Raw genomic sequence first — 25,667 nt, forward strand, 5'->3', positions numbered from 1 at the left:
GAGAAAAGAAGAGAAGTGAAAGGCAAAGGAGAAAGTGAGAGATATACCCATCTGAATGCAGAGTTCCGCAGAATAGCAAGGAGAGAGAAGAAAGCCTTCCTAAGTGAACAATGCAAATAAATAGACAAAAACAATAGACTAGGAAAGACTAGAGATGACTTCAAGAAAATTAGAGATACCAAGGGAACACTTCATGGAAAGATAAGCATGATAAAGGACACAAATGGTAAGGACCTAACAGAAGCCAGAGATTAAGAAGAGGTGATAAAAATACACAGAAGAACTGTACTAAAAGGTCTTAATGACCTGCATAACCACGATGATGTGATCACTCACCTAAAGCCAGACATTCTAGAATGTGAAGGCAAATGGGCCTTAGAAAGCATTACTATGAACAAAGCTAGTGGATGTGATGGAATTCCAGTTGAGCTATTTCAAATCCTAAAAGATGATGGTGTAAAAGTGCTGCACTCAAAGTGCCAGCAAATTTGGAAAACTCAGCAATGGCCACAGGACTGGAAAAGGTCAGTTTTCATTCCAATCCCAAAGAAGAGCAATGCCAAAGAATATTCAAACTACTGCATAATTGCATTCATTTCACATGCTAGCAAGGTAATGCTCAAAATTCTTCAAGCTAGGCTTCAACAGTACATGAACCAAAAACTCCCATATGTTCAAGCTGGATTTAGAAAAGGCAGAGGAACCAGAGATCAAATTGTCAACATCCACTGGATCACAGAAAAAGCAAGGGAATTCCAGAAAAAACATCTACTTCTGCTTCACTGACTATGCTAAAGCCTTTGACTGTGTGGATCACAACAAACTGTGGAAAATTCTCAAAGAGATGGAGTATCAGACCACCTTACCTACCTCCTGCAAAACCAGTATGCAGGTCAAGGAGCTACAGTTAGAACCAGATATGAAACAATGAACTGGTTCAAAATAGGGAAAGGTGTACATTAAGGCTGTATATTGTCACCCTGCTTATTTAACTTACATGCAGAGTACATCATGCAAAATGTCCAACTGGATGAATCACAAGCTGGAATCAAGACTGCCGGGAGAAATATCAACAACCTCAGATATGCAGATAACATCAGTCTAATGGCAGAAAGTGAAGAGGAACTAAAGAGCCTTTTGAGGGTGAAAGATGAGTGAAAAAGCTGGCTTAAAGCTCAACATTAAAAAAACTAAGATCATGGCATCTGATCTTATCACTTCATGGGAAATAGAATTGGAAAAAGTGGAAACAGTGACAGATTTTATTTTCTTGGGCTCCAGTATCACTGTGGATGGTGACTGCAGCCACGAAATTAAAAGACAGTTGCTCCTTGGAAGAAAAGCTATGACAAACCTAGATAGCATATTAAAAAGTAAAGACATTACTTTACTGACAAGGGTCCATCTAGTCAAAGCTATTGTCTTTCCAGTAGTCACATACAGATGTGAGAGTCGGACCATAAAGAAGGCTGAGCGCTGAAGAATTGATGCTTTTGAACTATGGTACTGGAGAAGACTCTTGAGTCCCTTGGACTGCAAGGTGATCTAACTAGTCAATCCTAAAGGAAATCAGTCCTGAATATTCATTGGAAAGATTGATGCTGAAGCTGAAGCTCCAATACTTTTGCCACCTGATGAGAAGAGCTGATTCATTAGAAAAGATCCCGACGCTGGGAAAGATTGGGGGCAAGAGGAGAAGGGGGTGACAAAGGATGAAATGGTTGAATGGCACCATTTACTCAAGGGATATGAGTTTGAGCAAACTCCGGGAGATAGTGAAGGACAGGGAAGCCTAGCATGCTGCAGTCCATGGGATTGCAAAGAATTGGAGATGACTTAGCAACTGAACAACAACAATTCTACATTGATTGGCTATGAGAAGCAAAAATAAAGCTGTCCAAGGATATTATTATGGATAGAGCAGTTGGTTGGTATTCCTTCAGGAAGAGTAGTTTGAAACATCATTCATATATGAGAAATAAGGGCTTAAAATATTCATGACCTGTGCTTAATGTTTAGCATGGTGGTAACTTTTGGAATACGGTTTTGACAAATGAACTACTTCTCTTTAGAAAAGACCATTTCCTAGCAATATCACATTCTTCAATATGGATTATTTTCAACATGATATATAAAACAAAGGATCTTTTAGTCAGCTTTTTATTCTCAACCAATCTCCATTCTGTAAATTTTAATTATAAGTTATCAAATTCTAAAACACTGAAAATAATTTTAAAAGTATACTATATGGGTTTTTGTCATTTCTTTGCTCAAAGATTTATTTTGCTATGGGTGATTAACTTAAGTCTGTTTCCTAACACCTAGTAATTCTAACATATCTTAGTACTGCCTGCCAATATCTTATGCAACTCTTAAAAGGCTGTATTGACACAACACTGAAACTTCTAGCTGAAAACCCAAATTTTTAGGTAATCTACAAGCTGGTTTGCCTGTAAGCCATGAAACAACAAGCTTAAGTAATTTTTTTTTTCTGAGTGTAATTAACACATAGTGCTTCTATAATAATGAGCTGATTTGGACAGAAACAAGTGAATTCAATCAAACTGGTTATTTTCACAACAGTTCCAAGTCAGTTAATTTCAAAACAACTAGATCTTTGATTTACTGCACTCATGTGTGTACACAAAACCTGAAATGGCCATTTATTTAAGTAATGTACAGACATAGCTTGGGGCTTCCCCGGTGGCTCAGTGGTAAAGAATCTGCCTGCAATTCAAAAGATGTGGGTTCAATCTCGGTGTTGGGAAGATCGCCTGGAGGAGGACATGGAAACACACTCCAATATTCCTGCCTGAAAAATCCCATGACAGAGAAGCCTGGTGGGCTATAGTCCTTGGGGTGCAAAGAGTCAGACACGACCGAAGCAACTGAGTAGCACAGACATAGCTTACTGTGGTAACCCTTTAAAGGGTAAACCCCATCCTCCCAAGGCACGTTCAATCCCTTCAATACTATCATTTATCATGCAACATACCTGCTTAAAATCCTCAAATAATTTTTTCTTGCCTAGAAAACAAAGTCTCAAAGTCTGAGCTTTTGATTATGTCATTCTGTCCAAATGGAATATTTTCACTCCTCATCTCTCCAGATGGTAGATTTTCCTCAAGTTCCAGGGTCTCAACTCCTCTACAAAAGCATCGGTAGCTACTACAGTCTGCAGTAAGTTTCTCTTCTTTTAATATGTATTACACTTAAGATTTAAAGAACTTAAAGTTAACACATGAAATGTCAAAATTATTGCTTTGTACCTGGCAGAGTACCTAACAGAGTACCTAGCACATAGTAGACACTCCATGGACATTCGTAAACTTGCATCATCGACTTCTTCCAATGGAATAAAAATGCACCTAAGGTGTGATAACAACCTTCCAAATTATACTTCATTTAGTAAATAACAAGATAAAAGCTCTTTTCCTGTGTGCCTTTAATTCTCCACTGAATCAATGTTAATTTGTATAAGTATACCATAGTTGTAGGCACTGTCCTATCACTAAAGACATAACAGAGTGGGTCAACCTGCAATGGGCAGTAAGTTTCTGGAGAGGGAGTTAGGGCTTACTTACAATACCAACCACCTCCTCCATTCAACTTCTACCAAAGAAGTATTCATGACTGAATACTGTGTTTATGCCTAGAAAACAAACTCGATTCAGTGGGACAAGGATTACTAAAGCTGGCATAAAAAGCTGTTAGTGACACAAATGACATTGAGTGTCTGTCATTACAGATTAGTTTACAGTGAGAAAGTGATTCTCATTCACATTATCTGGACCATCAAAAGAAACCTTCTATGTTAATTTGCATAACCTCTAGTTAATGAAATTATACCAATTCTTAACACCATTATGAGGATGGAAGAGACACAGGAGGAGAAGGCGGGAAAGAACAGGATGGAGAAGGATTGGTTTTGCATATTAAATAGAAATGTGGAGGAAGTTGGATTTTTGCCATATTCTCTGGCCAATACACCCACGGTTCAAAACAAAATCATTAGGCACTAACAAAGAGAAATGTGCATGCAGATCTGAGGCATTATTTTATTTATAAGACATCTTCTCCATAGGAAGCCTAAATTTACTTTACTACGCTGCATGAAATAAAAAGTGGAAAAAAGGAGAATTTAGACACCTGCATCATAAAGGCATCACAGTGACAGGTAATGTTCCTTGATGTGTTGAGACTCCCATGGATACATGTAGAGGGAAGAGAAGCAGGGGTGTTTTTAATGACTGTAGGAGGACAAAGCTGAGCTACATTTCTGCTCAACTTTCGAGAGACTAGTGGCACTAGGTCCACGATTCAAGAAGAGCGTTATGCTAACTCCTTAACCTTGTCTCCACAGAGGACACAGGTAGTGAAAATTACATGAACTTTTCTGGGCAGAAAACATTTTGTCTTCTCCCTGTTCTCCATATATTTTGTCACTACTATAGTTAACAAAGTAGTCACATTTTTAAGCCATTGTGGTTGGCCTGAGTTTCACTCTGGGTGCTTCAAGAGCCACAGTTCACGTAACACATATTGACATAGGGCATGTTTTGAGAATGCATATGGATGCACAACAGCACTGCAAGCAGAACAAACCTATATGTCTTTCTCATTCTGTACCCGACTTGTTAGGTAGTAGAACCTAGTAATACACAATATCTTACTTTTTAAAGAAAACATATTATTAGGAATCTTTGAGAAACTTGGCCTATTTCATTAACACTTGGTAACTTTAAAAAATCATAAACACATCAGAAAATAACTCTAATGTTCAAATGAAGCAACATTAAGGATGCCCATAAACACCATTTGCAAATGTGTTACCATATAAATTTACCATATGAATTTAAATAGTAACCCTAACCAAGTTACCAACATTTGCTATTATTATTAATAGCTACTCTGTCTACTGTACTTCATTTTCTGTAGAGTATTTTTGCATACACGATCTTGATTTTTTATCACAGTAGCCTTGGGATATAAACTAGAAAACCAAGGCCTAGAGAGGTTATGTGACTTATTCAATGACACACAGCTCAACAATTAAAATGAAAGGACCCAGATTATTAATCTTATACTTACAATGCAAAAATGAAAGGCTTATTATGTTTACACTACAAAATATTAAATATTGATACTAGAAACATTTACATTTATTCTTATTAAAGAGATTTTTAGAGAAACAGAGTACCAAAAATGGTTGGATGTAAGGGTTGGTATAACTTTAATGTGTCTGTGAAATGAGATACAAATAATTGAAGACAGATAAAATTGTATATTAGGTGGTATCTAAATGACTATGGAGTCATAAATTCCATTTCCCCATAATCAAATCCCCATAACTAGTTTGGTCTGTAGCTATTAGCTTCAGCCAGATATGACACTGTTCCTTAATCTTTGAGTTTCACCTGCAGAAAACAAACACTGCAATAGAATCCTGAGAGGGCCTTTGCAATTAACTTTCGAGATACCTATATGAAACAACAGCCCATTCCTCTCAGGATTTAGTGCCCAACACACTCTCCCACTGACAAGATGTGGCAATTTTAGGTGACTAAGCAGTATCTCCAGTATACCATGTAGAGTCTGAATGCAGATAGTAAGGATACAAAATTAAATACCGACTAAGTATTTGGCCTAAAGTATCCTGAATAATATTTAGAACATAAAATCTGAGGCAAAATTGGATGAACTGCAAACATCCCAAAGTGGATTTGAAAAAGCAGACAGCAGTGTCCTGAAATTTATTATCATCACTGTCAATTGTGCAATAGCCTATACAAAATGATTTGGTGATTTCAGTCTCATTCCCAACGGGGCAGATATTCACATCACTACAATCACTGTGAAAATGGTACGCTTGTTTATACTCAGTAGAAAGATCAAGAAACTTGTGGAGCATGGAGAAACTAATGGCAGGAAGTGGTCCCTCTATATGTGTCCGAGGGCACTTTCTAGGGACAATGACTTTTACTTTCATAAACTCTTGAATGTAAATATTCTGATTCCATAAAAAAAAACCTCCAAGCTCCTAGTTTCAGGGCTTTAAAATGAACAAGCCTTACCTGAATAGCCTCAATAGTGAGATCTCCAAACCCTGGCCTTGATCACTGCAATTCCCCACCTTTCTCACAAGGTAAATAAAGAGACCAGAATAAAGCAATCACAATTTTCTGGCTGGGGATATATTTGCAGATTGTTATATTCAGGCAAAAGCATTGATGATGCTTTGTTCATATGCTTGTGTGTCTGTGTGTGTCCGTATTGTACCTCCACAGTAAGATAAAAAGAATTCATAACTACATTGATGGTGGTTTAGTCCCTAAGTCGTGTCCAACACTTTTGTGACCCCGTGGACTGAAACCTGCCAGGCTCCTCTGTCCATGGGATTTTCTAGGCAAGAATGCTGGAGTGGGTTGCCATTTCCTTTTCCAGGGCATCTTCCTGACCCAGGAATCAAACCCACGTCTCCTGCATTGCAGGAGAATTCTATACTACTGAGCCACTAGGAAAGCCCATTCATGGCTATAAGTAAAACATATTTCTATCATCTATTTATTCAGCATCTCTTTTTCAGACAAATACATTTAATAGGGTTCTAGAGTATTCTGGAATTGAGTATTGTTTGTCTTCAAGAGTAACCTAAGGCACTTGCCTTTCAGCATTTACTTCAGCCTCCAATCTTAACACAGGGCCTGGTATATGGTAGTTCAGTTCAGTCACTCAGTCGTGTCTAACACTTTGTGACCCCATGGAATGCAGCACGCCAGGTTTCCCTGTCCATCACCAACTCCTCAAGCTTGCTCAAATTCATGTCCATTGAGTCGGTGATGTCATCCAACCATCTCATCCTCTGTCATCCCCTTCTCCTCCTGCCTTCGATCTCTCCCAGCATCAGGGTCTTTTTCAGTGAGTCAGTTCTTTGCATCAGGTGGCCAAAGTATTGAAGTTTCAGCTTCAGTATCTGTCCTTCCAGTGAATATTCAGGGCTGATTTCCTTTAGGATTGACTGCTTCGATCTCCTTGCAGTCCAAAGGACTCTCAAGAGTCTTCTCCAACACCACAGTTCAAAGGCATCAGCTTTCTTTATAGTCCAGCTCTCACATCATACACGACTACTGGAAAAACCATAGCTTTGACTAGGTGGACCTTTGATGGCGAAGTAATGTCTCTGCTTTTTAATATGCTGTCTAGGTTGGTCATAGCTTTTCTTCCAAGGAGCAAGCATCTTTACGTAACTATACAATAAACTTCTGCTGAATAAATGAGCTACTGTCATGCAGGGTTTACCCAGTTTTTCTGTGCTCCCTTAGTTTCTATGCACATTTTATACTTAAATTTGTTGTCTGGATGTATTGTCTTTCTTGAATTTGGTGTTTGCTGTACATGGCAAACACATCCTAGGATAACACCCAATAAGTCATGTCCTTATGTAATCCTCTCCCCTTGTTTGTGGACAGAATCTGTCTCTTGCTTCTAATCAGCAGATTATGAAAAAGGTAAAGGGATTTTTCAGGTATAATTAGGATCCAATAATGAGTTGACTTTAATCAAGAGACAGATTATCCTGGGTAGACCTAACGTGGACAGAAGAGCCCTTTAAAAGACTGTTAAGGCTGTCTCTGAAGTTAGAGATTATAAGTAGCAGAGATTCTTTCTCTCTCTCTCTCTCTCTCTCTCTCTGGCTAGCTTTGAAGAACCAACCCAGCATGAATTTTATAGCTGGGAAAAAATGAATTCTGACATCAATATAAGGAAGTTGGGAGTGGATTTTTCTCTCCAGTCTAGCCTCCAGATGAGAACAAGCCCAGTCAACACCCTGATTGCAGCCTTGTGAGACTCAAAGCAGAGAAATCATGGAAGTCATGCCCAGATGTCTGACTTACAGAAATTGTGAGCTAATAAATTGGTGTCATTTTCAGCCACTCAGGTTGTGATCATTTGCTCGAGGGCCAAAGAAAACCAATACACTCTGTGTGTGTACAGATTATATTTTTCATTCTAGAGGCTAAGCACTTTGAGGGAAGAAAGCACATCTGCTTTCCCTCTGTCTCAGTGTCAAGGGCTCAGCTAAGTACACAGCACGGGCATACTTGCAGGCTGGAATAAATTGTTTCTACTTGTTAACAGTAGGTATTATACTGTACTTCCTGCTGAAACTGCTTTCTATTGAGGAAGTAAAATGCAATACACTGACTTCTGTTTTGTCACATATTTTTCAGCAGAGTGGCAAAAATTAGACACACATGAGAAAGAGTGAGAGTTGTGTACCTACTTATCAATGCATGAAGCTGAAAAATGACCACATTCCTTTTAAAGATGGCAATAATGTAAGATGAAAAAAAATAATTCAGAAATCCAATTACAATGAACTGACTAACAAACTGGCTATGGTGGCCACACATGGCTGGTATAAATCAGAATTATTTTCCTCTTTCTTAATTTGCTTCTCAGTCAGGCTACAGCTTTGCTTTTAAAGTAACGGAGGTATCTGTTTCCTATCTGACCCTCAGATAGTTTTTAACAGATTTAGTTTTTTCTTAAAACTAAACAGCCCAAGCCCGTGCTAATTTCCTTACATAAAATACAGCTCTCTTAATAGCTAAGTTTCTAATCAAAACCTTAACACTCTCCTTGCCAATCAAAGATCAATTTCTTAAACTCAGCAACATGTAGGAGAAGCCAAAGTACAGGTCTCAGAGGAAAGAACTCAAGGACCAGACAATCATTTCCTCATTCTGTCTTTGTCTTCTTTTGTTCTCTCTTTTTCTTTTTCTCCAGCTAAAATATTGTTTATTCATTACTATAAAGGGAAACCGTAAGTGGGAGAGATAGTATGAAAAAATCAAATTCTTCAAACAGTTTTTATTATAAAAATCTAGATATATATTCTCATTTCAGTTGCAAGAAATATCAGACTTCAAGTAGCTTAATATTATTGGACAAGATGAAAGAACATAAAGTGTTATCAGTGACTTCTTGTTAATGCTGAGGTAGCAGCTACCAGGGAATTCTAAAGTCTGTTATTTAATTTAAGCAAGGCCTTTATCCCCTTGTTAAAATGCAAACAGCACTGAGAGACCACCCCTTTAGAGCCTTAAGTCGCTTTAGGGTTCCAAATGACTTAAGTTTATCAGCTTCTTTTCTGAAAGCAGGCTTTATGTTTTTCAGGGAGTAGACACAAAGGAAGAGGGTAAACTTAAATTCTTTGGTTGCCTGAGGGACTAGGAGACATCCACCACCAATGAGACTTGAAAAAGTACACAAGAAAGTGAGATCCTCATTCGAAACTGGCAGAAGAATTTTCTTGTATTCAAGCCTGAATGTGATGCAGTGTCAGCTGTCTGTGTGCTTGCCTACTGCTATGAGTTGTAAGATTTTAGTTTCAGATGCAAACTTGGTGTTGTTCCATTTTAATTAGTCATGAAAATAAATTAAGACAGTCTCATCATTCCTAATACACATGCAAGGGAAAAGGACAAAAATATTACGGCACTGAATATATAGACAGTTGAAGAAGTTGACTCTGAAAAATTCATAGCAGAAAGGAATATATTTCCACACCAAGTACTTCTTGTGTACTATCTCCCCCACCGCATGGTCTTCATCACTTTTAGAAAATGCTCAATGATATATATCCTCTAGGGAATGAAATGTACTTGGAAGATCAGTGATAAACTAGGAAGCGGGCCTACTACTCTAGTCCATTCTTCTGAAACGTTTTCCCTAAACACCCTATAATTTAGCCATACCAGATGGTCGCTCAGACATACCATAGATTGCATGCCTTTATGCTTTTACTTATTATAATATATCCAACTTAGATTCACTTTCCTACCTTTTCTAACAGCCAAGTTCCTATTCATTTTCTAAACTCCAAATAAATGTCACTTTTCTATAGTATATTCCAGATATAAAACATAAGGTACTGTCAGAAGCTTCCTTCTCTGTGATTCCAAATCACTTCATATATACATCTATTACTGTTCATATTACATGATATTGTAGAATGGGTTTGTTTCTTTGCTTGTTTTTATGTTGATTATACCTCAACATCCACACTAGGAACCCTGTGAGGGTAAAAAGGATCATCAGTCTTTACACATACCAGTCTTCCTCCAAACTCATCACAGAACATGATCGTAGTGTGTGCTCAATTTATGTTGGTTGGACAGGATTAGAAAATTTATATTAGAGGTCCAGAGAAGAAAAATAACCAAAATAGCTCTTTCTTGCCAAATAAGGGTTTGTTTCTTACAAATGGAATCCCCCAGATCTAAAGAACCAGAAACACTCTTTTTGGTTGGAATATGACTTCAATTTGAGGGCTGGAGAGTAGTCGTTTCGGGGCTTTCCTGACAGCTCAAGTGGTAAAGAATACACCTACAATGCAGGAGACACAGGAGATGGGGGTTTGATCTCTGGGTCAGGAAGATCCCCTGGAGGAGGAAATGGCACCCCACTCCAGGATTCATGCCTGGGAAATCCCATGGACAGAGGACTCTGGCAGGCTACAGTCCATGGGGTTGCAAAGAGTCAGACACCACTGAACATGCAAGCATGCATAAAGTAGTCATTTCAGAGGCAACCTCTATACTCTTTTTTAGCTACCAAAGAATCAACCACCCATGAAAAGAGGCTATCTTTGTTTACACTCTAAATTCTTTCAATGCAGGTGATAAGTGATTCACATCTCATCCAAATCAGTTAATAATTCTAAGTCCTTCATAATGTAACAGATTTAATGAAGGAAACAGGAGAAAGATAATACATATTCTTAGATTAAACACTCTTGCACTATAGTGAGGGAGATCATTTTAATGCACAAAAGAGAATTAGATAAAATAGAGGACTATACAAACATGTAAAATTATGCATGTTAACTATATAAATGTTGTAGGAATTCAAAAAATGGGAAAGTCAAGTTAGAGTCATGTACCTTAGAATATTTCATGGACCTGAAAGGATGGGAAGAATTCAATAATACAGAGAGAATTGAAATAAAGGCTGCCTAAGATTTTCAAACATCTTAAAGAATTCTAGATCATACAAGGAAACTAAAAGATGATTCAACCTAAACTCATTTTACATAAGAAATAAACCCAAATAGAGAAACTGACCTACCCAAGGTCCCACAGTGCATGCATGTATGCAGTGCTGGGAGAGAATCTTCATTGCTCCTATCACTTCAAGTTGTCTCCTACAGCCTCACATAAATTATATAGAGACTACGAGGTTTCTATTTGCATGGGGGAAGATGTGTTCAGATGCATACATCTTTCCTAGGAAAGAACACCCTGTTAAAACACTGTCCAGACCAATTTCTAAAAGAAAACCTGGAAATGCTGACAATATAACCATAAAAAGTTGGGTAAATCTAGTGTGTTAGATGACAATAGAAAATGACTTCTGGGGAGGGAGAGGCATAAAACCAGAATACCATTTCTATTATAGACTTTGTGTTATAGAAATGAGTTACGTCATCCTATACGTCATCCAGGGAGCAAGATTTCCCCAGAAGTATAATTGAACTTGTTTTATAAGTTAATTATATTTTTTTCTTTTTTCAAAATTAGCCAATGGTTAACAAAAATGGCACTGCCCACCAGAAACTATACTGAGACTGGTCCTCTGAAAGATAGTTTCTTCTGTTTTTACATGCTAATCCCTGACACACAGAAACAATTTTAATTTATGTTCTGGCAGCATCTGAGCCACAAGAAACTGAGGCTACCGACATCTGGCTTGATAAACCACATAGCTGTAAGCAAGTTTATAAATTAAATTATTTAAGTATCCCCATTTAATTTCCAGCATCTCTAAGGACAGGATGACAGACTGAAATGTGTCAAACTCAAAGAAACCAGCCTAAACTCATCTCAAACATGACACTTAAAGCAATTCAATACCATTCCACATTTCACAAACAGACATGAAAACACATTTCACTCCATCAATATAATTTGTAGTGCCCAAGTAGAATCATGCCATGATATCCCATAAGGAGCATAATTTAGAATGGACATAAATTTTACTTAAAGATTCAATTATTACATTAAATATATGACTATGTGGAAAAATCTCAGTGTGTTTGGTACAATCCCCTCAGTCTAATATATTAGAATGAATGAGGTAAGACATCAGGAGAATTTTGTTCTCCCATTTGGGGACAGCATAGTTATCAGTATCATTGTCATTTATCGATTAAGTCATCCAACATACATTTGTAAATACTTACTAGATGCTAGATGCTGGGGTCCGGCAGTGAATAAAGTTTATATAGTCTCCACCATCATGAAGATTATTATCTCACCCTCACTAGATAAAATGTACTGATTGTCCTTCTAAAGCATTGGAACTCATTAATTCAGGATCAATTTAAATCCCTTTCCCCCTAGTAGCTCACGAAAGATATATAATACTCACTCTGATAAAATATATACACTTGGCTACAAAAGGAATAGTGCACACATGCAGGAAAAGATGGACTCCAAAAAATCTGGTTCCAAAAGTGACTTGCTCAGTGTTGCTAGAGGTAGGAGGGAACTCATGCCTCAGTCAATCACAAAACCAAAATACACTGAGTTCCTGCTATGGACAGAGCTACATACTAAGCTTTAGTAGGGGACGAATGAGCAAGATGCTAAACTGTCTAAACTAGAGGTAAACCTCATGGCAGTGATACAAAAAAGAAAGGAGGGAAGTGAAAGACATTATGAAGCACCGATTGATTATATACAGAAAGCAAAGTATCAATACATGAAAGGGGCAAAGAAAACTTCAAGATTTTAAGCCTGGGTAGCTGGAAGAATAAAGAAATTACTGACAGAAAGTGAGAAGGTGAATAGGGGATCCAACCTCAGAAAGATTACGACCTCACCATTAGAAACACAATGCATTTCTGATATCTGTAGTCTATTCAAGTATACAGGTGTGGCAGGAAGTTGGAGATAAGGGACCTTAGTACAGGAAATGGATATTTAAAATCATTTACATAAGAAATGGTAGTTAGGTTCATAAAGGTAGACAAAATCTCCATGGAAGAAAAGGCAGAGGGAAAAAAATAATAATGGATCTTGGGTATATCCACAGTTTGAGTATAAGAAACAGAAAATAATCCAGGAAGAAATATCTATTTTCTTTCTTTCTTTTTGGCCATGCCATGCAGCTTGTGGGATCTTAGTTCTCCAACCAGGCAGCAAACTCCCTTACCCCCTGCAGTGAAAGCATGGAGTCCCAACCACTGGGCCACCACGGAAGTACTAAAATCTCCATTTTCTTTACTCAAGGAAACTTCACAGGAAATGAACAATACCGACATCAGGCAAAGAGAAGACAAGTTCTAGAATGGTGATACGAGTAGGCAAAGGATTAGAGGACACAAGAAAACCAAGTTATTCTGATTCATTTTTTTTCTTTCTTTCTATTCAGGCTACTGCAAACATTTTAAAGACTTATTTCAGAATATACCTACTAGAATCATCCTTTAGAGGGGTAACATTGGGCTCCTTTAGTAGGTAGCACCAGTGGTAAAGAACCCACCTGCCAATGCAGGAGACTTAAGAGACACGGGTTTGATCCCTGGGTCGAGAAGGTCCCCTGGAGAAGGGCATGGCAACCCACTCCAGTATTCTTGCCTGGAGAATCCCATGGACAGAGGAGACTGGCAGGCTACAGTCCATAGGTTTGCAAAATCAGACACAACTGAAGAGACTTATCACGCACACAATAAAAGCACTCTGTGCAGGTGTCTGAAATTCATCTGCCATATGCAAAGGTCCAGTCCAAGATTCAGATGCCTTAACTCAGGAGTTCCAAAATGTGAGATCCCCTGGAGGAGGGCATGGCAACTCACTCAAGTATTCTTGCCTGGAGAATTCCATGGACAGAGGAGCCTGGAGGGCTACAGTTCATGGGGTCGCAGAGTCAGATACGACTGAGCGACTAACACTTTCACTTTTAGAAACAAAATAGTAGCTGAAACCATATTTGTATACTGGCCATACCACTTACTTACAAAGTAAAAAACACAAACTTGAGAATAAGAAGACAAAATATAAAATGAAGAAAGTACATTCACCCTCTTTTGCCAAATGCCAAGAATGAGAAAAAAAGATTCTATGTGTTTTGGCAAACTGGAAATTTAAGATGGAAAATCACTATTTAAGGAATAGTTTACATGCAGCCCCCTTTCCAATTTGAGTCTTATCCAAAAGTATTATTATTAAAGAAATGATCTTAAGACACTGGAAGTAACTATCAATGCTACGTGGATATCTAATTATTCTAGCACAATTTTATTTATTTCAATGATATAATGAAAAGTCACAGAAAGCAAAATAATAAAATAATCTATTTTTATTTCTATAAGAAATTTGACCTAAATTACATGGCATCCTTAAAAGCAATGAGAAGAAAAGAGGGTTACACTAGCATTCAGTAACCTCATTACCCTGGATGGCCCCAACAAACCTAGAAGAGTGCTAAGGAGGGCCTATGGTGAAACTAAGAAACGAGTAGTGGGAAAGGGAAACAGAAAAAGATGTATTGAGAAAAAAGAAAGAATAGAAAGAGGGAAAAGCAATGCCATGACAAAGGTACCCAGTTAACATTTGTAAAGTGCTCAGAACAGTGCCTGACCCACAAATGCAACATATATATCAGTCAATCAGTTCAGTCGCTCAGTCATGTCCCACTCTTTGCAACCCCATGAACTGCAGCACTCCAGGCCTCCCTGTCCATCACTAACTCTTGGAGTTTACTCAAACACATGTCCATTGAGTTGGTAATGCCATCCGACCATCTCATCCTCTGTTGTCCCCTTCTCCTCCTGCCTTCAATCTTTCCCAGCATCAGGGTCTTTTCCAATGAGTCAGCTCTTCGCATCAGGTGGCCAAAGTACTGGAGTTTCAGCTTCAACATCAGTCCTTCCAATGAATATTCAGGACTGATTTTCTTTAGGATGGACTGGTTGGATCTCCTTGCAGTTCAAGGGACCCTCAAAAGTCTTTTCCAACACCACAGTTCAAAAGCATCAATTCCTCGGAACTCAGCTTTCTTTATAGTCCAACTCACATCCATACATGACTACTGGAAAAACCAAAGCCTTGACTAGACAGACCTTTGTTGGCAAAGTAATGTCTCTGCTTTTTAATATGCTGTCTAGGTTGTTCATAACTTTCTTTCCAAGGAGTAAGCATCTTTTAATTTCATGGCTGCAGTCACCATCTGCAGTGATTTTGGAGCCCCAAAATATAAAGTCTGCCACTGTTTCCCCATCTAATTGCCATGAAGTGATGGGACTGGATGCCATGATCTTAGTTTTCTGAATGTTGAGCTTTAAGCCAACTTTTTCACTCTCCTCTTTCATCAAGAGGCTCTTTAGTTCTTCGCTCTTTACCATAAGGGTGGTGTCATCTGCATATCTGAGGTTATTGATGTTTTTCCTGGAAAAATCTTGATTCCAGCTTGTGCTTCATCCAGCCCAGTGTTTCTCATAATGTACTCTGCATATAAGTTAAATAAGCAGGGTGACAATATACAGCCTTGACGTACTCCTTTTCCTATTTGGAACCAGTCTGTTGTCCCATGTCCAGTTCTAACTGTTGCTTCCTGACCTGCATACAGATTTCTCAAGAGGCAGGTCAGGTGGTGTATATATATTTGCTAAATAAAGAATTCTATACTCATAACACTGACAACAGGACTCCCTTACCCTGTGTACAGTCATTCACATGTTTGAAAGCAGAAGCCTACAGCAAATGATTTTTCAAGATCTCCTGCAGCTCAATTATTTCACAGCTCTATGTTTCCCATAATTTTAAGAGGTTTCACTAGAGAAATTAACTGAGGGTATTTGTTGATGCATCAGAATCCTATTTTCTATGTCATCAGTTTCCATTTTACCTAAGGGTATGCTAGAACTATTTCTTCTTGTTTGTTTATAGACAGCACTCATGTGGTAGATTTCCTAGTGTTTGTGGGCCTTAGGTACTTCATCTAATACTAAACACATTAACTAGTATTCTTTAAACGGCCATTCATTTATAAGGTAGCCCTGTCAGTAAGTTCTACTGTAAATCATTTGGTATGCTGAACTCTGTGTTCCCATCAGTAATGAAGTAGGCATTTTTATTCAAATGTAGCAGGATGTTCAGCTCCCAGGATAATGATTAAGTGAAGATCTCCTTTTTTATTCTGCAGACAAAGCAGATACCCTACTTACAGTTTAGGCTCTTAGGGACAAAAATCTTAATGGAGGCCAAGATTTCCTCAGACTTTATGGAAATAACTTTTTAAAAAGTTTGCATTCTGTAGTCCCTTTCTATGGCAATTCTGATTTCTTTTTCCTGGGGTCAGAATATTCTTGACAGGCCTCCCACTACCTTGCTATTCTTTAATAGTACTGTCATTTCCTCACTTCTCCTTCTAATGAATATTTCATCTGTCTGAAGGAATAATCATTGTGTGTTTACCAAATGACAAAATGACTTACAAAAAATGTACTTAACTGAAAATCAGCCTTTCTTAGAATTACCAAACAGTCTTCTTTTGGCTCCTTTCTCCGCCTCCTCAAACTATTGTCAACAATAAAATGAGTAGTAACTTCATGTGCTCTCTTATGATTAAAACTATAAGCTTGATGCAAATTAGTACTCTTAGGTGGTATTCACATCATACAGTATGTAGATGCGAGCTTACACTAGGGCATGCAAATAAATGCATCTTTTATTTTGTGTTCATACATAGTATACAAAAGAGTCGAACATCAATCAAAGTGCTTTTGAACAAAGCAGTGTATAAAAATAAATAAAATTAAGAAGGGCATTGAAAACTTGTATACTTTACATGAATTTATCATTGAAGGTTTACATCATACACTGTGAATTATATCCATCCCATTTAACCAGGTGCAAATTTTGCAAACAGGAAGAGAACAAATAAGTCATCTATTACACACAGTGATAGTCAGCCATGTCACTGAAAGTGTATGTTTTAAAATTAAAGTTCACATGCAGTCATCATACAGATGAGTCTGGGAGAAAATAGGTAGCTGATGTATTCTCAGAAAACAGCCATTTAAAATCATATAAGTCGAATAGTTTCATCTGACATATGTCAGGCATCTAGCAAAAGTAGGACAATACTTGAAGGTCACAAATTCAGTGTCTATCCTATAGAAAAGACCCTGACTACTTCAGATAGTGCACCTCACAGCAAGGGATTACATGGTCCCTTTGTACTTATTTTAGAATTTTTGCCACTGATTTTTTTTTTAACCTTAAAAAGTAATATACAGTGATTCTCCATATACTTTGGAAGTATGTTAGGCTGAAGAAATAGTGATTTCAAATTTATTAAGGTGAGATGGAGTGCGGGGCTTTGTCTCACCCAAAAGGTACTTCGCTGAATTCAGCTGTCAGGTTAACAATATTATGGGACTGAAATAACACTCTTAAAGAAGATCTGCTCAGAGAGATTTTCCAGAAACCCTAAGAGCAATTTCTATTAACTCTGATTCCATTTCCTAAACATCCAGTTTTGGACTTTTTGTTGGGAAATAATGGATGCATTTCAGATTATGGCTTATCTATAAACACTTAGGGAAAGCCCAAGGCTTTCTTTTCAGTTTTGTGATTTGTGTGTGTGTGTGTGTGTGTGTGTGTGTGTGTGTGTGTTTCCTGGAGTAGAGGAATAAGTACCAACCACGCAATGCTTCCATTTTCCTTAAACGACTGGCACTAAATGCTCCGAGAAAATGAACTGAATCTACAAACCAAGTATTTCTGCCTCCATATTAAGGTGATTCTACAGTTTCATGGAACTCTAAGCTAACAAGTGAACTGAGAATCTATACATATCTATATATCTCTATCTACTTTATCTGTCTGTTTTTGTAAGGATATATTCTATGCCAGAAAAGATCAACTTACTTGTACAACTGCCCCCTTGCAACAAAATCAAGTCAGTTTAATTCTTCTTGCTTAGTATCTGCTGCTTCTGCTTCTCTAAGGTCTCACAGGCTCTGTTTTATTCCTCATCTCACCATTGCATGTAGGTACTTCATTCTATTGCAAGACCTTTTCTTTGCCTACTCTCAAACTTACAGAGATAGCTTGTAGCTTTGGTGAAAAATCTGACCATTACTGAAATAGGCCACAAAAAAAAAAGAAGAAAAAACAGCAACCTACATGATACTCTCTTACTCTCCCCTACTTAACAGCATGGATAGCCTGCCATACTTTGATTTTTCTTTTTGGTAAAGCGGCAATATAGAGAAAGCTAGGTCATAGGAGTGTTCAAGGGGAATTTAAAAATGAACATGTTTTGGATTCACTGATCTATACTATAAAAAGGATGACTGTCAGCTATGAGCAAATTTGAAACTAAGAAATCCTTATAGGATTGACTGCAAATATACAGGAAGTCACTAGATGAAAGTTCAATGTAACTACATCTGGACCTGTATCTTGACTATTTTGATTTTATACAAAGAAAGATCATGACTAAACTGATATAAGGAGAAAGACTTATTTAAAAAATTTTTTATTTATAAAAAAAACCCACTAAAAAAAAAACCCTAAAGCTTTCAATTTTTTGAGATTCTCTCATTTGGATGTTCCATAGCCTTCAAAAACAAGTAGGTATAAAACGGAACCCCTTAACCTCCCTCACCTAGACCCCTAGTTTCACTTCCATCACCAAGGCAGATAAACGGGATTAGGGTGGGTGGGGTATGGTTGGAAAAAAACTGCAAAAGTACAGGGTCAAGATATCTAAAAGCGGGCCCAGGACCTGACTACAAATCCTACTTAAAGACCTTCCCTTGGATGATGAAAAAAAATTTCAACTCAGCCTAAACTTGATCTCAGTAACAGTGAAGGGTATTATTACCTTCCATTCAGTCTCCCAAGTCAGAAACCTTCCCCTTACTCCCCATATCTAGTGAGTGATTCATGACTATCAGTTCTACAAAGTTAGCACATCTCAAATCTCAAGAGCCTCAAACTGTAGTCCCTGGACCCATGGCATCAGCATCCTCTGAGAACTTGCTAGAAATGCAAATTATTGGGCCCTACCTCACACTAACTGAAGCAGAACCTCAAGAGTAGGGTCTAGCAATTTGCAATTTAATAAGCCCTACCACAAACCTTCAAGTTTGAGAACCACTGTTCTCAACCTATCCCTTTATCATTGTTCCCACTGGTAATGGCCATCTGGTCCTTGTCATCTCTCATCTGACCTATATTAGTAGTTTCCTAAATGGTTTCCTGGCCATCAGAAATTCTGCCCCCTCCAATCCATTCTTCATACTATCACCTGGGTGAACCCTCTATATCACAAATAGGGTTATTAAAGTCCTTCCCTCATTCCTCTATGACTGTAGAAGTGGCTTTTAAGCCATGTTCCTAGGTACACTCATTTCAAGGGTTGCCTATCAGACAAGATAAAAGCTCAGTGGGTAGTACAACAAACTTAAAGTTCATAAGTAGAGTTAGAAAACCACTGGCTTCCTAGAAAAAGGAGATGTTCTTAGGCCAGATAAGTCCCTCTTCATCTGTCCCTAGCCTACCTCTGCAGCCTCATCTTCTCTCATTTCTGCCTTCTACATCACCCTTTAGCTGAAGAGGATGATTGCTGTTCCTCTAAGAGACCAGGCTATTTTATGTTTTTGTGTCACTGCTTCTTTTGCATAGACCATCTGGCCATCCCCACCATTTGTTCATCAGATGAAACCAAATTGCTAATCCCTACCCACCCTACCAGTGTATATTTACAGAATATCTCTAGTACTAGCATTACTTTCTTAATTAAAACTTTTCAGATGCCTGCTTCTTATCCTTGTGCTAGATGGACCTGATTAACCCCCCTGCTTTGTGCCCTAAGAGTTGTAGTTGGAGTGATAATTAATATTTATAGATGATGTACAATTTTGTATACCAGCCACCATGTAGAGTGCTTTATGTGTCATGGGCAGGCTATTTTAAACTTCACAAGTCTATGAGGTATTAAGTCTAATTATTATTTCATTTTAGAGGAGAGAAGACTGAAGTTAGAAAGATTATGCTTATTCTACTTACCCAAGGTGTACAGCCAACATATGGCAGAATTGGATCATCTCACCATTTAAACTCCAAAGTATTTGCTCTTAACTACTACAGCACAGGGACCAGGATCATATCACACAAGTCAAGTAAGCAAGGAATAAGACAACAGTGGGTGGCAGACACTATGGAATTGAACAGAGCACTCAAGCTATAAACATTTTAAAAAGGAAGGGGAGAGGAGAGGAGAAGAAGAGTCCCAAGTTGCAAACAAAATATGTCTTAGGACTGATCCTGAGCAGTAGGCCACTAGCTTGAGACTCCTACTCCATACGACATTCAATTTCCAACTTTATGCTTGTCATAAAGCCCCTACCAGGATAATTTATTAGGATAGTAGTGCCTATATCTTTCTCACTGCTGCAGGTACCCCATGAAAGAAAGAATTTTCTACTCGTCACCTATCCACAAAGTCTTGCATCCTAGACTTCAAGGCAGGAGGATGACAGACAAGGGGATGGGAGGAAGAGGCATCAGTGTTCTATAGAAGGCGAGGGAAAGAGGGCTACATTCTCCCTGAGACTCATGGTGGGAGGAACAGAGAATTGTCAGGTGTCTCAGGGATCTCATAAGTGATTGTACTTCAATAAAAGAGGGGCCTGATATTGATATCTAGAAAAAACAATCACTAGACAAATATCTTTGTGTACCAAGATCAGCATGAACCGTATCTTTCAGCCACAGCAATTGCTAACAACTAGCGAATTCTCCCCAAATTTTCTGTACTGGGAAAATCTCAATACACTAGTTTTCTATTGCCATTGTAATAAACAACCACAGACTTGGTGGCATAAAACAACACAGGTTCATCTTACAGTTCTCTAAGTCAGAAGTCTGAAATGGGTCTTGATGGGCTAAAATCAAGGTGTCAGCATGGCTACATTCCTTTCTAGAGTCTCCTGGAGATAACCCTTTTCCTTACCCTTTTCAGTTTCTAGACGTTTCACCCCATTCTTTGGCTCATGGCCACTGTCTTCTCAGGCTGCCATCTCTCTGGTTCTCTCTCTTCTGCCTCCTCCCTCTTCCACTTTTAAGGATCCTTGCTATTACATTGAGTTTACCAGTTAACCAGGATAATCTCCTTTATTATAAGCTCAGCTGAATAACAACCTCAATTCCAGCTGCAATCTTCATTTCCTTTGCCATGTGATGCAACATATTCACAGGTTCCAGGGATTAGAACATGGACATCTTTGGGGGCATTCTGCCTACCAGGACCAGTGATTCTTACAGATTTTTTGAGTGGGGGCTATTTGAGATTATATATCTCATTGCCCTATTTGATTAGGGCAATCAATATTTGAAGCTCTTTAAATTGACAAAAAGAATATGAATGCCATGAGCAAATAAATTCATATGCAATTCACATATACAATACTTGATTATTTTACTTCTTTCTATATAGGTCAGTCCTCACGTCTCTACCAATAGTTTGTGATTGGGGACCATGTCCCTCATTGATTTTTGTTTCCCCAGCAACTAGCACCATGCCTGGCACATTGTAAAAACTTATAGCTTATCACAGTAATAAATAAATGAAAAATGCTTCCTCTGGGAAAGAAATCATAGCATTGCATTTGTTACATATTTCAGAGCTGTGCATATCTTGAAAACTGAGTCTAGTGCTAAAAAGGGAGAAGGAAGCTGAACATATCCAATTTTTAAAAATCTATTTAAAATAGATATCAGAGGCATTTTAAAATTATTTCTAAAATGGATCATTCATCAGTGGAATAAGGAGCAAAAGAATGGGAACTGTTCCCCTAAACCATATGAATTCTTACTTATATTTCATTTCAAATCAATAAGAGGAAAGTCACTTCTAAAATACTGTGATTCATGAACTTCATCTACTGCTCCTTCTCTTGGTTTGATCAGAATAGACATCTTTATACAGTATTAGAATTGTTGACATTTTATTGCATTACCAAATCTCATTATTATGTATTAAATGCTATTATTTATGGCTACTCCTTAATCTGATGTGAGACAGAAAAATTATTGAAGGATTGGCATCTCAGGAATAGGCATTTTATAGGGATGAAGGACTGACTAGGAAGAGTCAATGGTCCTTCAGCTGCCCCTCAGATCATTAACTCCAAGTGGTTATTTACTCCCAGGCACTGTCCTGTGCCCAGCATGTTACTGCTGTGATATGTAGACGAAGAAGCGTATATTTTAAGTGCTTTAATATGAACTCAATGCTCATGAAGGGTGCCAGATCAAAAGCACTGGAGTCTGAAGTCATCGGGTTATGCACTTGACTGGTTCCAAGTTTCAGAGAGATACTTGACTGTGAATGACCACCTTGCAAGAGGGAGAAAACATACAGTTCTGCTGAACTTCAAGAGATAGAGGAGAAGCACAACAACATCCCAAAGTTAAGCATTTTATCAAAAAGGAAAAGGAGACTACTAACTAACTGAACTCCTACTTGAATCAATTTAGTATAATGCCAATACTGGTGTGCATGGCGGGGGGTAGGGGGAAGTGGCTAGTGCTGTTAGCATACACAATTGCTTTTAGATAAAAAGTAAATAAATGCCCTACTACCAATGCACTAAAGCACTTAAACAAGCAGCAATCTTTTTAACAACTGGTGTGTGTATTTCAAGTTAATGGCTAATCTTGACTCCATTTTGCATACTTGAGAAGAGCCCTTAATTCTATAAAAGTCATCGACTGCTTTAGCATGAAAAAGGTTTTGTTATAGATGTGATAAAACCAAGGCTGGGGCAGACAGGGGACCTAGGAGGACCATATCACTCTTATAAGACTGGGAATAGATCCTGTGTTTTCTGATTGACAGGCAAGGGCTTTTCTACTTGTCTCTCAAAGGGAGGAAAAGTAGCTGCTCTCTGAACCTTTTAAATATTTAGTGTCAATTACTTTCCTAAGTGTGCGTTCTTTTGGCCTGCTTGGCATTTTTCCTCCATTCAGATCTATTCATTCACATTAGCTTTGCAAGACTATCATTTTTCACACATTCAAACCTTTTTAGTATGAAAAAAAATACCTTTCAGTTAATATTACACAACTAGCAGACTCACAATTCCCAAATTAAGAAAATTATTTTCTTGACTGAATGACACATCTTCCTTCCCAGTAAGTTTCTCTTTTAATGTCATTTTATTTTCTGATCTTACTTTTTTTTCCTATAGTGAAATGAGTTTTTTGGCAATGGTATTCCCTAAAGACAGTACCTCTAGAAGAATGGCAAATAGAACTACATGCGTAGTTAAAACTGACAAATCTATTTTAAATTCCCATAACAGAATAATCTCAATTAACTGAAACCCAATTAAAAAACTCTTAATGCACTGTACTGTGTTTTTTGAAGGACAATGCAAATTCCAAGATTTTAAAGATTTCATTTTCCAAAAATATCACAAATACAGATCATTCTTTTGATTTTTTTTAAGTGGGATGAGAATTAATATTTGAATCATGATGCATAGTACTGCCAGATACAGGTATTGAAGGAAAAAAGTCACTGCTTCCTATTCCGTACTTACTAAAAACTTAACATTGATTAATATTTTTAATAAGAATGAAGCCCAGTGAGGGAAATCTTTTAAGTAACCAAAGATTTTGATTAATCTGAAAATCTCCCTCATCTTGCCACATTTTCTCACATATTCCATCTAACATAGGACTGCATATAGAAACAATCACTTTCTCTGGTTCCATAGAGGGATAGATGAAAGGAAGGAAAGATGGAAGAGTAAATAAATTAATGCAATACCATGACAATACAGACATTTTACTTTGAACTTTCCTAAAAAATTAAAACATTCATTTCAAGAGGCAACTATTTATTTTGTCATTAAAGCAGTATTATCTGAATGGAAATATTTTTGCCATTGTTATGGAGAAAGGCCATGTTTATTTGTAGTCAGTGGAAACTACTAAATGGTTTAGTATACATACTCAATGCCCACTGTTATTCCCTTGTACTCTGCAGATGCCCCCATTAGTTAAGGAGTCTCTTGGTTTTAGTAGTTGTGTGTGGAAAAGGTCACAGAATCATTCAAACACAGAGGGCAGCCTGTATATTTGGATTTGCAAAGACTCAAACAATTATGGAGTAGAGACACAAGATTATCTATACAATAGTCAAATTTTAAGTTTAAAACAATGCATTTCATTCACATGGCACTCAATAAATATAACATTATTAAGGTGGAACATTCTGTTCTTTTCACATCATATATGTGTGTGTTCAATTTCTAAAGTAAGTTTCAGTGTAGAATGTACATACCTTGATAGATCCAGAAGTTATGAGAATCGAAAAGGAGACAGCTGAATAAAGGTCACCCTTGTAATTCCTGTAAACAAATTAGGCCAAATTATCCTTCAAACATATGTACAAGCAGGTCCAAAGTAGTCCTTACATGAGGGAAAGGACAGAGACGTGTAGGGTGGGGGTGGGAGTGGGCATGGGAGTTGTGAATGTAAGGCTTCATTTTGTAATTCGCAAAGGATAAAGGGGTCAGTTTCTTAAAAGATCTGCTTGAAACACCAAACAATTATATTAACTATGCTGCTAATAATTTCTTAATTATGAATGGGCATACATGAAGGGCTATGGGAATTCTCACCCACAAAGACTCTTGCAAATTAATACTATTTAATTTTCACTCAATATACCACTCATTTTGAGATGAAATACCCACAATTTCAAGACCTTTTCACCAATGTAGACAATTTATAACAATCGCAACTTCTTATATTAAGATAGTCCTTTACAATTTACAGAAAACTTTCATATACACATTTCATTTAATTCTCAGGACAACCTTGTTACAAGATTAGGAAAGTGAGGCCTGGAGAGGTGAAATGGCCTGCATAAAGTCACATAATGTCATAGGTGGCAGAGCCAGGACTAGAACCCATGTCCCCTCACTTTGGTTTCCCAAGTTCCACACAACTTTCCTCATTCAAGTTATAAGATAGAGTATATGTCTCCACGTGCACACTTGTGAGCATGTGTGCTAAGTCATATCTGACTCTGCAACCCCATGGACTGTGTCACCTGCCAGACTCCTCTGTCCATGGGATTTCCCAGGCAAGAATACTGGGGTGGGTTGCCATTTCCTTCTTCAGGGGATCTTCCTGACCCAGGGATTGAACCTGCATCTCTTGTGTCTCCTGCATTGCAGGCAGATTCTTTACAACTAGCGCCATCTGGGAAGCCCACAAATGTGCACACTTGGTACTGAGGAATAGGGCAGGAAGTGTACCCTGTAATGAACCCCATTAATTTACTCCACTTGACAGACTTCTCCCTCTAATTGATATAGGGCCTTATATGAAGTCACATAGATGTTTAACATAAGAACTTTATCTCTTTTTTTTTTAGCATTTTATTTTGTGTTGGGTTATAGCCAATTAACAATGTTGTGATAGTTTCAGGTGGACAGTGAAGGGACTCAGCCATACGTACACATGTATCCATTCTCCTTCAAACCCCCCTCCCATCCAGGCTACCACATAACATTGAGCAGAGTTCCCTGTGTTATATAGTAGATCCTTGTTGGTTATCCATTTTAA

At 37.8% G+C, this 25,667-nt stretch overlaps 1 protein-coding gene across 2 annotated transcripts in view; it reads right to left on the minus strand.

Moving 5' to 3' along the window:
• Positions 1-25,667, minus strand: part of TENM1 (teneurin transmembrane protein 1) — an 882,499-nt gene that overhangs the window by 841,005 nt on the left and 15,827 nt on the right. For both annotated transcript variants that reach the window (XM_043896987.1, XM_043896986.1), the window contains exon 2: positions 24,376-24,442. The gene's annotated coding sequence lies outside the window, so the exon portion shown is untranslated. The remainder of the gene's footprint in view (positions 1-24,375; positions 24,443-25,667) is intronic.

This window comes from Cervus elaphus, chromosome X, assembly GCF_910594005.1.
Source record: "Cervus elaphus chromosome X, mCerEla1.1, whole genome shotgun sequence".
NCBI classification, from domain to species: Eukaryota; Metazoa; Chordata; class Mammalia; order Artiodactyla; family Cervidae; genus Cervus; species Cervus elaphus.